The 16,309-nt window shown below is 46.6% G+C and overlaps 1 long non-coding RNA gene across 1 annotated transcript; it reads left to right on the plus strand.

Annotated features, from left to right (window-relative positions):
* Nucleotides 1-12,852: 12,852 nt before the first annotated feature.
* On the plus strand, nt 12,853-14,796 carry LOC123599954. The gene is made up of 3 exons (XR_006713377.1): nt 12,853-12,923; nt 13,827-13,934; nt 14,642-14,796. It is a non-coding gene; the product is annotated as an uncharacterized LOC123599954 (long non-coding RNA).
* The last annotated feature ends 1,513 nt before the right edge of the window (nt 14,797-16,309 follow it).

The following is a 16,309-nucleotide window of genomic DNA, read 5'->3' on the forward strand; positions in this document are numbered from 1 at the left end:
ATGAGGCAAGACATGGCCAACATGGGAAGGAGGCTGACACCTCTTTGAAGACATCATTGAGCCACTGGATTTCCAAACTCTAGAACTTCTCTCCTTTGTTATGTAAGAAAACGAACTTCTTATGGATTAAATCGTATCTAGTTGGAGTTTCTGTTCCTTGCTGCTCAAAGTTTCCTTATTGGCACACAGGGAGCCCCCGGCTCCTGTGGCATTTTACTTGTTCAGCTGTATCTGCACATTTTGTTTCCTAATTTGTGGGGTGGTGGAGCCTGGAAACTAACTTTTGGGAGGTTCCTACTACAAATGCATTGTCTCATCTCTTCCACTCAATGGGCATATAAAGTACAGTCTTTTTACTCCCAATTTATGGATAAGGAAACGGAAGTGCAGTCAGGTAAAGTGACTTGTCCAGGGCCATACAGTTCAGCTCCCCATTGCTTATTGGATAAACCCAAACTTCTTACTATGGCACTCAGTGCCCTTCAGGATCCTTGGTCCCTCCTACCCTTTTCAGCTTCAAACCTCACCATTCCACATTCCCCTCCAGGCTCCAAGCTCTAGTCAGATTGCCCTTCCTTCAATTTTCATGCTGTGCCCTTCACCATGTTTCTCCCTCTGCCTGGGACCCATTTCCTTTCGGCCTAACTTTTCACTCTTAAAAAAACAAATTGTTTTAATGTTTATTTATTTATTTTGAGAGGGGGAGAGGGAGAGAGAGAACAAGGGAGGGGCAGAGAGAGAGGGAGACAGAGGATCTGAAGCGGGCTCTGTCCTGACAGCAGAGTCTGAAGCGGGGCTTAAACTCACGAACCATGAGATCATGACCTGAGTCAAAATTCAGTTGGATGATGGGGCGCCTGGGTGGCGCAGTCGGTTAAGCGTCCGACTTCAGCCAGGTCACGATCTCGCGGTCCGCGAGTTCGAGCCCCGCATTGGGCTCTGGGCTGATGGCTCAGAGCCTGGAGCCTGTTTCCGATTCTGTGTCTCCCTCTCTCTCTGCCCCTCCCCCGTTCATGCTCTGTCTCTCTCTGTCCCAAAAATAAATAAAAACGTTGAAAAAAAAATTAAAAAAAAAAATTTCAGTTGGATGCTCAACTGACTGAGCCACTCAGGCACCCCTGACTTAGTCTTTTTTTTTTTTTTTAATGTTTACATAATTTTGAGAGAGAGAGAGAGAGAGAGAGAGAGCAGGAGTGTGGGAGGGGCAGAGAGAGAGAGGGAGACACAGAATCTGAAGCAGGCTCCAGATTCTGAGCTGTCAGCACAGAGCCTGATGTGAGGCTCAAACCCACAAACTGTGAGATCATGACCTGAGCTGAAGTCGGCCGCTTAACCGACTGAGCCACCCAGGTGCCCCGCCCCTGAGTTACTCATTAAGCCTTGGGTTCACTGTCACATTCTCTCAGAAGGCTTTCTTGATCACCGAAGCTGGCTTTGGTGTGTGCCCTTCCTCTGCACGCCCTCAATGCCCCGTACTTCCCTCACCCATCCCCTCTCACACTTTATTATAATTGCCTGGAGTCACGTCTGTCTTCCCAGGGGACTGAGTTTCAGGAGGTGCAACACGGCAGTGTGGTGCAATGGTCAGCAGCATGGACTCCGGGGGCTTGACTGCCAGCTGCATGACTTCCTAGCTGTGGGACCACAGTGCATGGTTTCAGGTATCTGTGTCTCAATGTGTCTCCCCGTAAGATACGGATATTCGCTAGGCTCTAGTTCGCATGATTGTTGCGAGGATTCGATGAGATCTTTCGTGTAAGATACGTAGAACGCTGCCTGGCACACGGCGAGGGTGAAGAGATCCTGTCTCGTTTCATTATCTCTGTACCCAAAGCACTTAGCGCCTACCAGACGGTTAGCCAGTGGTGGTAGAACAAATGGATGGAACGGTTGTGGTGGTTAATTTTGCATTAATGTGACTGGGCCCCAGGACGCCCAGATATCTAGTTCGACGTTATTCCTGGGTGTCTGTGAGGGTGTTTCTGGAAGAGGTTAGCATGTGAATTGGTAGACTGAGGAAAGCGGCTTGCCCTCCCCAGTGTGGGTGGAATCTGTGGATCTGAATAGAACAAGAAGGTGGAGGAAGGGAAAATGAACAGTCTGCCTGAATGCTTGAACTGGAAATTTGGTCTCTTGCACTCAGCCTGGGACTGATACCATCAGTTCTCCTGGATCTTGGGCCTTTGGGCTTAGACTTTAACTACACCGTCAGCTTACATCCAGCTAATCATGGGACTTCTCAGTCTCCAGAATTTCATAGTGAGCCAATTCCTTATAATACATTGCCTACCCATTATCTATCTATCTGTTTATCTATCTATCTATCCATCTATCCATCTATCATTGCTTCTGTTCTTCTGGAGAACCCTAGTACAGAGGTGGAACTCAGCTTATCCAGAACGCAACCCCTTGGGCACCGATGTGGCCTGAAGTGAAATGCTGTTGAGGCTCCTGAATCAGAGACACCTGGGTTCAGACGCTAGCTGTGTGACCTTGAGCAAGTTACTTCGCCTCACTGTGCTCTATTTCCTCATCTGTAAAATGAGGAAACCGATCTCTACCGCGGAGGCTTGTTATGTCTATGAAAGATTCACCTGGCACAGAGCCCAGCATATAGTAGGGGCTCAAATACCTTCAGTTTCCTTGCCGCCACCCCGTGTGATAATTTTTGCCCGGGGCCACATCAGAAGAAAGGATGTTAGGAAATTGGCATCTGTCCACTTAAAATCTCAAAAGATAAAGTAGTCTTTGTGATTTAAAGACCCATTCCCTGCCCTGTGCTGTCCAGGCCCCTCCCCCACCATTCCAGGGGCCTTTGAACTTACTCAGCTCAGACAGGAAATGGACCCCCCACAGCAGAGGGATCGGAAGGAGCAGACCCTCCCTGCCTGCTTCCCGCAGAGCTGGAGGAAGCAGAAGGAACACTGAGGAGTGGAGGCAGCCCTGGGTGAGCACAGTGGCCCCCACGCAGGTTCCCCAGTCACCCACTGGCTACCTGTGCAACCTTGGTGGGGGCCTGCTCCCCTCGAGGCTCCATTGGACCCATCTGTCCAATGAGGTTGGGTTCCATGACCTCTGAGGTCCCTTCTGGACCAGGCATTCTGGGATGCAGGAAGTGGGACCCCTCGGCTGCTAGGGAGATCAAAGGGTGACTTCCCAGAGGAGGCCTCACAGCTGCCTGCCCTCTGGAGCAGCTCCTGGCTTCCTGCTCCGCACGGAGCCTGCTGTGCAACCCTGGGAACTGAGGAGGCCTCAGCCAAGGTCGGACATTGGGTTTCCTCAACCCCCTCATGCTCCCAACCCGTCCTGAGTCATAAGTTTGAGATACTTGACTCCATTTTCCTCTGTTAGCCACCTGGGATGGAGGTACCATGCTGTGTATTCTTCAAGTTTAATTCACCGGAAATGCCTGTCTGTGCCTTAGGACCCTGGGGAACTTCCCTCTTCACCCTTCCGGAACCTCCCAGGACTGTGCAGGGTTAGTGGATCCTATCCATGCTCCTCACCTGGCCTTTGACACTCATGATGCTTTGCCTGGCCTCCCATCCTCCAGTTGTGGCTGGTTGATCTCTCCTTACTGTGCTCAATGCCACCCCTACATCTTTATAGGTGCTGTCCCTGCCCTGCACACCCGCTTCCTGCGCCCGTGCGCCCAGCCTGACAGAGGACAGGTGCTTTTCTAGGTCATCTCGCTTCTTCCTGGCAAAAGCCTCTGAGGGAGATATTGTTGCTGTCTGCATTTCCCAGGAGGGGGAAACAGAGACTGGGAAAGGTGAGGTGCCCCGCTGAAGGTCTCTGGGCTGAGCCCAGTCTAGAAGCCGGCCTCCTCTCTCCACCTCCTGGGCCTGTCCCACACCCTCCCCTCCCAGCTTCCATTGGCTAGGACTCTTGGGTTTGCACAGCACAGAAACCCAACTTGAAGAAGCTTAAGCCAAAAGGAAAGGTACTGATTTCTTAGAAAGATATAGAGTAGATTTTAGAGTGGGACTCAGGAGCCAAACTGTGGGCAGAAAACACTGATTATGCTATTTTCTACCATGCAGCCTCCGGCAAGTGAGGGCACCTCTTAGTGCTTCAGTCTTCCCATCTACACGACAGACAGAGTTATAATGACACCTCCTTCCCTGCGTTGTTGGGAAGGGTCAGTGAATTAGGGCTGTGACTGTAACCCACAATCAGAAAGCTTTTTTATATCAGAACCTGGTACACACATAATATAAAACAGAAGTCATAAAACAATATCTACCCTTACTATGTGTGATGTACTCTGATAATTTCTGTTGTAGTTTAGTCTAATCTATTTTGTTTATTAAAAAATACTGGTACCTGGGCATCTGGGTGGCTCAGTCGGTTGAGCGTCCGACTTCGGCTCAGGTCATGATCACACGGTTTGTGGGTTCGAGCCCCGCGTCGGGCTCTGTGCTGACAGCTCAGAGCCTGGAGCCTGTTTTGGAATCTGTGTCTCCCTCTCTCTCTGCCCCTCCCCTGCTGCATGCGCGCACGTGCTCGCTCTCTCTCTCTCTCAAAAATAAATAAATGTAAAAAAAATTTTTTTAAATATTGGTATTAATCCCTTCATGGCCCCTCTCCCTACCATGGGTTGTGGCTGATGTTTGAAAATTGTTGGTGTCTAAGAACTTTTCTGGCATATACATTTGCTACTCTTTTTTTTTTAATTTTTTAAATGTTTTTATTTATTTTTGAAGGAGAGAGAGAGAGAGACAGAGACAGAGCATGAATGGGGAAGGAGCAGGGAGAGAGGGAGACACAGAATCAGAAGCAAGCTCCAAGCTCTGAGATGTTAGTACAGAGCGTGATGCGGGGCTCGAAGTCATGAACTGTGAGATCACGACCTGAGTCGAAGTCGGATGCCCAACCGACTGAGCCACACAGGCACCCCCGTTTGCTACTCTTAACGTTTTTTTTTTAAGTTTATTTCTTTATTTTGAGAGAGAGCAAGAGAGAGCTCTTGCTGAGAGGCAGAGAGAGAGAGAGAGAGAGAGAGAGAAAGAGAGAATCCCAAGCGGTCTCCGTACTCTCAGTGCAGAGTCTGACGCAGGGCTTGAACTCAGGACCCATGAGATCACGACCTGAGCCAAAATCAAGAGCTGGACTCTTAATGCACTGAGCCATCCAGGCTCCCCTTATTGCTGTTATTAATTGCAGACCCACCAAGACTAGAGAAGGACAGGTTTGATTACAGCAGGTGCTTTAGTGCAAACAGGAAGGACTCTCACCTTGTCTTCTCCTTCTGTGTCAGCATCTCTTCCTCATGCTTGGCCTTCCCCACTCATATAAGCCATAACTGCAGGTGGCTCTCAGATGACATTGATATGGCTCTACTACCAAAAAGGAAAAAAGTGCCTTCCTTTTCCCCCATCTAGCTTCAGTGATAATCAAAACCAACCTTTATTGAGTGCTAATGAGGGCCACTGTTCTCTTTACAGAATTCTCTGACTCAATCCTCATGATAACCTGGAGTCCCTGGAGAGATTGGCTGGATGCTCATCGAATTCATTTCCTCTTCCCGGACCCACAGATGAACTGCATTTCCCAGTCCCCATGCACCTGGCTGGGGCCATTGGACTAACTCTTGCCAATGGAATGAGTAGAAATGATCTCTGGTTCAAGGCAGTACAACCTTCTTTGTCCTCTCTTTCTTTAACCTGCCAGTAGGCTGGGGACAGGGCAACCTTGAAGCCATGTGTTAAGCATGATGGAACCGCATGAGCGTCGGTCTCAGAATGACCTCACAGAGCAGAACTGATAACGCACCACTGGCCTCTGACCGTCAGCAGTGGAGTATGACAAACAGAAGAATTTTGTTGTACCAAGTCAATGAGATATTGGGGTTATTTATTACAGCAGCTAGCATCACCCGGCCTGATTCAAACAAAATACTTATTTGTCCATATTTTATAAATAAGGAAGTTGAGGCATCGAGATGTTAAATAATATACATTTTGTTGCAAAGTTAGCAGGTGATGAAGCCAGGATTTGAATAGGAAGCTGCATTATGAACACATATTCATTTTTCTATGCTGTAGATCAAGTTCCGCAAACTTCACCTGCCACAGACCAAATGCTACCAGTACTGTTCATTTATCTATCATCTTTGGCTGCTTTCACCTGCAGGGGCAGAATTTAGCACAGAATTGATCATTGTGAAAGAGACCATAACCCTCTTGCCCACCAAAGCTGAAAATACTTACTATTTAGCTTTTTATATATAAAAAAAAATCTTGGCAGGGGGCACCTGGGTGGCTCGGTCAGTTAAGCCGCTGACTCTTGATTGCAGCTCGGGTCATGATCTCAGGGTTGGTGAGTTGGAGCCCCAAGATGGGCTCTGTGCTGACAGTGCAGAGCCTGCTTGGGATTCTCTCACTCTCTCTCTCTCTCTCTCTGCCCCTGCCCTGCTCACATGTGCATGCATTCTCTTTCTCCCTCAAAATAAATAAATAACTTTTTTTTTAAAAAAGCTTAGAACCTCTGCTCTAAATTGAAAGATAACTTCTCTTCCAAAGTCAGTCTGAGTCATGTGTTTTGGGTGGACTATTCCACATAGGGGAGGAGAGTGAGGTGCTGTGATTGGTCGAGTTTAGGTCAGGTGCTTGCCCCTCGGACAATCAGTGCAGCCAGGAAGGCAGGGTTGTATAAAAATATAGAGCCAGAACTAAAGGAGAATGTTAGGGACTGAATTGTGTCCCCCTAAAATTCTCATGTTGAAACTCTAACTCCCAATGATTACACTTGGAAATAGGACTTCTAAGGAGGTTAAATAAGGTTAAATAAGGTCATAGGTTAAATAAGGTCACTGGTGTCCTTATAAGAAGAAGAAGAGGGGCACCTGGGAGGCTCAGTCCGTTGAGCGTCTGACTTTGGCTCAGGTCATGATCTTTTGGTCAGTGAGTTTGAGCCCCGTATCAGGCCTTTCTGTCAGCCAGCTCAGAGCCTGGAGCCTGCTTCGGATTCTGTGTCTCCTTCTCTCTTTCTGCCCCTCCCACACTCATGCTCTGTCTCTCCCTCTCTCTCTCTCTCTCTCTCAAAAATGAATAAACGTTGAAAAAAATTAAAAAAAAAAAAGAGGAAGAGACATCAGAATTTGCTCTCTGTTCATGTGCACACAGAGAAAAAGCCACGTGAGAATGAGGAGAAGGTGGCTCCCTGCAAGCTGAGGAGAAAGTCCTCACCAGGAACCAACGCTTCTTGGCACTTTGATTTTGGATATCTAGCCACCAGAACGTGAGAAAATAAATTCCTGCTGTTTAAGCTACCCAGGTTATGGTATTTTGTCATGGCAGTCCAAGTAGCTGAGTACAGGAGGAGTGGTTTTCCGAATGGCGTTTGTTGGTTGAGGGCATGGGAAACACAGACATGATGAATTAGTACTGGGAGAATCACCGTGAGCCAGGTAACACCCACGTCCCCCAATCCGTACTGCTGCACCATGATCAAGTACTACTAACATAGTATCTGGTGTTGCAGCCCAAATCCAAAGGAGATCTCAGATTTGCTCTCTCCTGCTCCAATATTCTTTAATGTTTATTTATTTTTGAGAGAGAGAGAGAGAGAGTAAGCAGGGGAGGGGAAGAGAGAGGGGAGGACAGAGGATCTGAGGTGGCCTCTGCACTGAGAGCAGCGAACAGGCTCTGACAGCAGTGAGCCCGATGCAGGGCTTAAACCCACAAACTGTGAGGTCATGACCTCATCTTCAGGGAGCTGAAGTCGGATGCCCAACTGAGCGAGCCACCCAGGCGCCTCAGCCCTGCACCAATATTCTTGGCAGGACCCTGCACACTGGGCCCCAGTGGGGTCCCCAACATTCCATTTGGGGGACCCTGGGTCATTTTCCTGGTACTGACATACATATTGGCACATAGACACATACTGCTATGCATTATACATATTGGTACACAGCAGAAGGTAAGGAAGTGCTCAAAAGAATGATGGGACATATCAAGAGGATACAGGAGCTAATTTGAAGAGGCTCCCACTGGCCAAATCAGGGACAATCTGAAAGTCAAAATAATAAATGATAATAATGGATTATAACCTGTTGAATGAAATAATTTATGAGTCCATACAGAAGGAAAGGAAGGAAGGAAGGAGGGAAGGAAGGAAAAGAAGGAAGGAGGGAGGGAGAGACAGAGAAAGAAGAAAGAAAGAAAGAAAGAAAGAAAGAAAGAAAGATAACATGTCATCTACTAAATACAGAAGGAATAAGAATTAGAAAATCACCAAAGAATGGTAGAACTACTGGGTAAACGCTCACAAGCAAGAGGATATTAATGTGGTCTCAGAGTATCTCTCCCATGCTACTTAAAAAGGGAAACATGGAAACTTCACAAAGGTTTCTACTTTCACCAAGAGATCAAAGCTAACATGGCCAGTATCAGGAAGAGTTGACATGTGTGCTTCCTGATATTATGCCCTGGATCAGTGGCATATCAAGGGTGTGGCTGTGGGGCAGGGACTCACTGCCCTGCATGCAGGCAGTAAGGAATAAATTGTGTTCTAAAATTTTAAAATAGTGAAACTGGCTAACATTGATTTCTTTCTTATTATCACCACGTACTAGCAATTCGGCGATGAAGCAGCCCTCTCTGAAATCATCTAAGCCACTGCTGCCGTTATTTTGAGTTTCAACTATATATTTAAGTATATATTTGGTATATATTTAATTATGTGTATATGTATACATATATACACAAATACCCGGGTACGTATTTCAAATTAGCATATTTTAATCACTTATGTTCTAATAAACGTTGGGATCGACATGGAGTTTATTTGGCAAATTCCCAGTTACACAGCTGGCCCCGGTGTATGTGGATTCTGCAGAATGTGTTTCTTTTTTCAGAGTAAGTTAATTTCAGTTCTCATCCATTCAAGCTAACTGGTGCAGTTTTTGCCTCCAACCCCCCCGCCCCCCGCCCCCGCGCCCCCAGCAACTGCATATCCCGTGTTCAAATAGTGGACTCAAAATAAGCAATGGGAGCAGAGCGATGGCAAAGAAACTAAGCCCCAGTCAGTTTAATGCTGACAACCTGTGTGACTAGCTGGGGTCTTTTTCCCATGCGTGACATTTTTTTGGAACTTTAGAAAAAATGAAGTCGTTCTTTTCAGCCTCGCTTCATTGATGGGAAATGCTGCAGAATGAGGAACAGTGAAAAGGCTTTCCCAGACAAAATGATTGCTCACACGAAGCTGTGCATGTGCCGGAGACGAAGTTTGAAAAGTTAACCTCAGCCTTTGAAGAACCGTGTGATCCAAAGAAGGATCCGTTCCGATTGTGCTCTCTGCCGATCATGACTATTTTCTCCTGAGTTTATCTTCTATCAAGTGTGAAGTTTTAGGTGAGGTCAATCAGACACAAAAATATTTGAATCAGCCAGGATCGACCTTGATCACTGGACGGTATAATATCCAGCTTTAACATTGCTTCTTGAAGGCTGGGCGGACAGAAACTGTGGGGAAGTCCATTAACTATGCAGCAACACATGTAGGGAAGTGGACATTTACAGAGAAAAAAAAATAATCAGATTTCCAAGAAGGGAGCGGGGAGGAGCAACAGAAGATGCCGGTCTTACTCTGCCAGGAGAAATAAAAGGGAAATGCTTGGATGCTTGCAACGTTTTCAGCAAGAATTGGATACACTTGAAAGACAATGGATCAAACAAGTTAGTTTTCAGCCATTTTGTCTGTTTTTGCAAAAGAAGAAAAACTTTGGAAGTTGTTGTTGTTGTTGTTGTTGTTTTTAACCAAGTATAATAGAAATATTTGACGAATGAATTTTCTGGTGAATGGGTTTTAGTGGAAAATTTTTTGACAGTAGAGATGTTTGAATCAGTATCAATCCCAAAGAAACGAAGCCAGGAGCTGCACTGCAATTTCTTGGATTTATTGTGAAAGGGATTTTTATGAGTCTCTTCCAAACTTGCCCCTGTGTTGAATACTTTTTCTAACTATCGTATATCTGATGATTCATACGAAAGAAACTTTTCTAGATAGTTAACATTAATAAAAAGTATTCTTTGATCAGTTGTGAATAGACAGATTTACAAACCTGGCTACATTTTCTGTTGAACATGAACATATGAATAAGGTGGAATCTGATGAAGTCCTGAGAAATTTACATCAGTTAAGGCACAAAAACAGGAACTGTACGGTTGTTAGGCATTTCTGTGACAGATAGGTTTTTCTTCCCTATTCTTATGTAATTAAACACTATTAACGATTGTGTTTTCCTTTTGTGTACTATAATTTTAAGAAATATGTTCTCATATTTTTAGTTTAGTGGTATTTCTGTGTTTCTTTTCTAGACCATTATTATCACTCATATCATTTCATGATTACTTCTGAAAATGATTGTGTCATATAGAAGAGGAGAGTATAGGGGCACCTGGGTGGCTCAGTCGGTTAAGCGGCCGACTTCGGCTCAGGTCATGATCTCGCAGTCCATGAGTTCAAGCCCCGCGTCGGGCTCTGTGCTGACAGCTCAGAGCCTGGAGCCTGTTTCAGATTCTGTGTCTCCCTCTCTCTCTGACCCTTCCCCGTTCATGCTCTGTCTCTCCCTGTCTCAAAAAATAAATAAAACGTTAAAAAAAATAAAAAAAAAAAAGAGGGGAGTATTAATTTAAAACAGATTTGTTCTGGGGGGGTCAAATGCCCTAGGTCAGACACAGACATTCAATGGTATTCCCACCAAAAATGTATCATCTGATTCTGGTCATGAGGAAACATCAGACAGACCAAACCTGGAAGACATTTTACAAAATAACTTGTCCATGGAATCTTCAAAAATCTCAAGGTCAAAAAAGACAAAGAAAGTCTCAGGAGTTATTTCAGATTAAAGGAGACTAAAAAGATATGACAATTAAAATCATTGCGTTGGGGCGCCTGGGTGGCTCACTTGGTTAAGCGTCCGATTTCAGCTCAGGACTTGGTCTCACAGCTTGTGAGTACAAGCCCGGTGTCGGGCTCTGTGCTGACAGCTCAGAGCCTCAAGCCTGCTTCGGATTCTGTGTCTCCCTCTTGCTGCCCCTCCCCTGCTCATGCTCTGTCTCTCTCTGTCTCTCAAGAATAAATAATAAAAAAATAAATAAGTAAAATAAAATCGTTGCATCATCTTGGATTGGATCCTGGACTGGGAAAAAATAATTATAAAGAATATTATTTGAACAATTGACAAAATTTGAACATGGACAGTGGATTAGACAAGAAAGTCATATTAATGCTAAATTTCCTGTGCTTGATGATTGTATTATTGTTCTTTATTAAAAAAAAATTTTTTTTAATGTTTATTCATTTTTGAGAGAGAGACAGAGCAGAGACAGAGCATGAGGGAGGGAGGGAAGGGCAGAGAGAGAGAGGGAGACACAGAATGTGAAGCAGGCTCCAGGCTCTGAGCTGTCAGCACAGAGCCCGACGTGGGGCTAGAACTCATGGACCGTGAGATCATGACCTGAGCCGAAGTCAGATGCTTAACCGACTGAGCCACCCAGACGCCCCTATTGTTCTTTAAGACACTACTTTTGTTCTTGGGAAATATACCCTGAAATATTTAGTGGAAAGGGGCAGGATATCTCCATATGGGTGTGTATTGTGTGTATGTGAAGATACATGTTTAGATAGAGATAAAATAACAGTGAACGAGGCAAAATGTGTACAAATGGTGAACCTGGGTAAAGGATATCTGGGAGTTTCTTGTGCCGTTACTGGAACTTTTCTATAAATTTGAAATTATTTCAAAATGGATGTTTACCAACCGACAAACAGACAGGTGAGGCTGGACCCAGCTGCACCCAGCTGGACCCAGTGGTATATGGGGTAAAGGCAAGAAAAGAACTGAGAAGCATACTTAGCTACTGATTGTGGAAGAAATTACACAGAGAAGAGAGAACCAAGGATGAACCCTAGGGAGACTAAGATTTTTTTTTTTTTAATTTCTTTTTAAATGTTTATTTATTTTTGAGAGAGCACGTGTGCGAGCAGGGGAAGGGCAGAGAAGGAGGGAGACACAGAAACCAAAGCAGGCTCCAGGCTCTGAGCTGTCAGCACAAAGCCTGATGTGGGGCTTGAACCCATGAACCATGAGGTCTTGATCTGAGCCGGTCTGGTGTTTAACTGACTGAGCTACCCGGGCACCCTGGGGTACCAAGACTTAAGAGCTAGCTGAGACCAAGATTTAAGAGCTCCACTGGCTGGCTCAGTCAGTGGAGCATGTGACTCCTGATCTTGGCGTTGTGAGTTTGAGCCCCATGTTGAGTGTAGAGATGACTTAAAAATAAAATCTTAAAAAAAAAAAACCTAGCTGAGGAAGAGAAGTCAGCAAAACACACGGGAGTAATCAGAGAGGCAGAGGGAGTGTTAAGTGACAGTGGTGTCACAGAAGTCCTGGGAGGTAAGAATTTCCCCAGGGGGAAGTGGTCAGTGGCAACATATGCTCTGAAAAGTTAAATAGGATGAGGACAAACTTTTAAAATTGGATTCCAGCAAGCAGCTAGAGGCACACCCACGATCGTACCTATGAAGACTCAGAAAAAGACAAAAATTCATTAAGACATTGAAAACCAGGGTTGAAAATCAATCCATGGTCAGAATCAAGGCTTCCCACTGATTAGAAGGTGGTGGAGATGGATTGAGAAGTGGAGCTGGTAAACGACCCACGATACCTGATTTGCAAAGTGCTTTTACAGACTTTGCCAGCTGGATGGGACCCCGGGGTCATGAACTCCAGCCGGGGTGCACATGGGAGACCTCTGTGCTCCTGTAAGCTCCCAGCCTCAGGAAGGCCGGCCTCCCAACACCCCACCCCGCCCTGCCCCAGGTCCCCTTCGCCTCAGCCCCTCCCAGCCTGCTCCACTCCCTGCCTGGACAAAGCTGCAGGCATTTCCTCCTTGTCTGTGTGTGCAGAGCACCAGGTATATGGGGTGCCCATGGGCCTCCGTTCCCAGATCCCAAGACCCATTTGGGGCTCCCTTCTCTGGGGCTCTTGAACATTCTAAGCTTTGTTTCTGCCTCCCCTCTGATTCTCCTTCCGCCTTTCCTATCTCCAGGGTAGGAAAGGGTGGGCAGGAAGGGGTGTCTTTTGCCCTCTCAGGGATTATCAAATGTTCTCTTAGGTCATAGGTCTAATGTTAGGGCCTAGGGTTTTGACAGGAAAACATTCAGACCGTGAGCCCTTTGTTACCTGTGTTGTCCTGTTATCCCTTCCCTGAGGCACTAACCGCAGGAATGCCCTCTCTACCCACATTATTTTCTTCAACAAATATTAATGGAGTGCCAGCTCTGTGCCAGGCACTATTGTAGCCACTTAGCGTACAACTGTGAATGAGACGAAGTCTGAAGGAGGAGGGACGTTCAGAAGGTCGTCTCGCTGGGCTTCTAAGGGCCTCGATGTTACTGCTCGTGGGGAGGAGACACTCAGGGGGAGAGCTTTGCTGAGGCAACGTGGTGCGCACGGGTGCAGCATGTGGGGGCCCACCGGGCCCCACCGTTCACTTGCTCACCTGAGCCTGCCACATCTCCCTGAGCCTCAGCAACTTGGTTTGTAAACTGGGGATCCCGAGAGCTGCCACACAGGTTGTACTGAGGATTGAAGTGAGGTCAAGGGCAACTGAGTGTGGGACCTGGCACTCAGGGTGGAGGAGCACTGGGTGGGGAGCAGCTACCAATATTGTGTTTTCTTGATCTCTGGGATTTTCCTATGTGACTGCGAACCTCATTTTGTCAGCCTTCGGATTCCTGTCCTTCTCTGGGGCCAACAGACTTGGAAGGAGGCACTAGCCCTCAGCTCTGCAGAAGTTTGCTTTTGTCGGGTCTAGGGAACCTGACGAATGAACGAGGCGTCATGTGGTTACTCCTCTGTAAGGACCTGGGTTCTCTGTCCGCCACCAGGGCTCAGGAGACCAGCTGGATGGAGAGTATAAATGGTGAGACTGGGTCTTCCGTGGGCCATTTCATTTAATCCACTCAACAACTCTGTGGATATATGGTATTAGCCCCATGTTTATAGGTAAGAAACAAACCCTGAGGCTCAGAAAAGGATCACATTCCCCTAAAGGAGGTAGAATTAGTTTTTCAAATGTTCTGAGTCCAGAACCGGAAAAATGGGGTGGGGGGAGGAAGGGGCGGGGTATCGATCCATGCCTAATGCTAAGGCACATACGAGTGAGGGTTCTGTGGGTTACAAGGACACAAGGCAGAGCACGCCATAGAGGGTTAAATGGTAGCCCCTGTGTCCTAACCCCCAGAACCTACGAATGTGACCTGATTGGGAAAAAGGATCTTTTTTTTTTTTTTTTTTTTTTATTTATTTTTTAAAATTTTTTTTTTTAACGTTTATTTATTTTTGGGACAGAGAGAGACAGAGCATGAACGGGGGAGGGGCAGAGAGAGAGGGAGACACAGAATCGGAAACAGGCTCCAGGCTCTGAGCCATCAGCCCAGAGCCCGACGCGGGGCTCGAACTCACGGACCGCGAGATCGTGACCTGGCTGAAGTCGGACGCTTAACCGACTGCGCCACCCAGGCGCCCCAAGGGAAAAAGGATCTTTGCAGATGTAATCAAGTTAAGGATCTTGAGATGAGATCACTGGATCACTGTGGGGGATGGGGTTGACTCTAAATCCAATGACAGGTGACCCTACAAGTGACAGATGGAGAAGGCCATGTGGAGACAAAGGCAAAGGTGGAATGGATGCAGCCACAAACCTAGGGATTCCTGGAGCCGCCAGAAGCTGGAAGAGCCAAAGAGGGATTTCTCTGTAGAACCTGAGGAGGCAGTGTGGATCTTGATTTATTTCTGTCTTCCTGGTGATTTATACTATTGCTCTGGTTTTACGACACTTCTCTTTCGCTTTTCTATAGGCCCTGGGCACAAGAATTTCGCTTTAGTGAATAATTATTATTTCGCCTGCCCAGTGCCCCCTACCTCTTGAGGGCGCCCTTCTCTCACTCCATCCCTATCAGTCGCCAGGGGTGTTATAGACGCTGCCCTACTAGCTGCAGCTGATTGGCCCCAGGGTGGTCACCTGACTCAAGCAGGGCCAATGAGAGCAGAGTCCATTAGGCGGCTGAAGCTCTAAACCTCAGGTTAGCGTAGCTGTTGGTGCGCTAGGCAGAAAAGTGGAGAAAGACTAAAGTTGGTATATGAGGGAGGCAGAGAGGAGGGAGGCCTGAAGTGTCCTTGACCCTGGTTCACTTGTTCCCAAGACCTCTGCTTCTTGCATGGCTTGGATTCTGTGAGCCAGTAAACTTTTTCTGCTTATGTGCTACCCTGGGATGGATTTCTAGCTCTTGCAACCCAGTGGCAAAAGAATTCCTTAGTATTATACATGAATGGAATAAAGCCTAGAACAACAGACTTAGTGGTCAAGTGTTGGTTCCATCTCATTTTACATATGGGAAAAACGAAGCCCAGAGAGGGTAAGTGAACCAGTCACAGCCACACAGCTTGTGAGCATTGGAGCCGGGACCCCAAACACAGGGCCCCAGCTGTCTGCCAGTCTGAGTCACTTCTTTAAAGATCTTTTCATGACTCCGACATCCTGATTGGTGTATGGCATAGGATGATGGCTCGGTTTATTTCTTTCTTTGCCTCAATTTCCCCATCCTGTCCCTGTGGGCACACAATTCCTGGCAGAAGAGAAGAGAACCAGATGTTATCCATGTGGGCTGCTTTGAGTTCTCAGGGCCTACAAAAGGCTATTATTATTTAATTACTGCAAATGGTAATTATAAGGGAAGGTAATTGTCTGCCCTTTCATTATGGCACTTTTGCCCTTTTCTTCTGGCAGCCCTCGGGCCAGTCATAAAAGACAACTGGGTCCAGATCTTCTGTGACAGCCCATCACTGGAGGATTGGAGCGGTTGGGGGGAAGGGCTGTAAATAGTTACTGCCATCACCTCCTGAAGGTGATTTGTGGGTAATACAGCCCTTCCATACCCACAAACTCCTTAGATCCTGTAGGAAATGGGGAATTAACACTCCCTGAGAACTGGCCAGGTCCTGGGCACTGTGCCTTCCCCAAGTGAGATCATGCCCATAAAAAGCCCAGCAAGATGCCTCACTTATAATAAATGTTTGGTAAATGGTAATGTATACAATTTCTAAGCCTGACACAGTGTCTTGTGAATTAAGGATTCTTACCCTCCTTTTATAAATGAGAGGACCGAGATGCCTTTAGGTCCTACAGCTAGTGGGAGTATTTGATCCCCGTGTGCCTGATCTGAAAGTAGTCATGACTTTCACCTACAACTTGCCACAAGTTCCACTGACCTACTTTGCAATGGAAGAAATTGAGGC

This window comes from Leopardus geoffroyi, chromosome C1 (genome assembly GCF_018350155.1).
Source record: "Leopardus geoffroyi isolate Oge1 chromosome C1, O.geoffroyi_Oge1_pat1.0, whole genome shotgun sequence".
NCBI lineage: Eukaryota > Metazoa > Chordata > Mammalia > Carnivora > Felidae > Leopardus > Leopardus geoffroyi.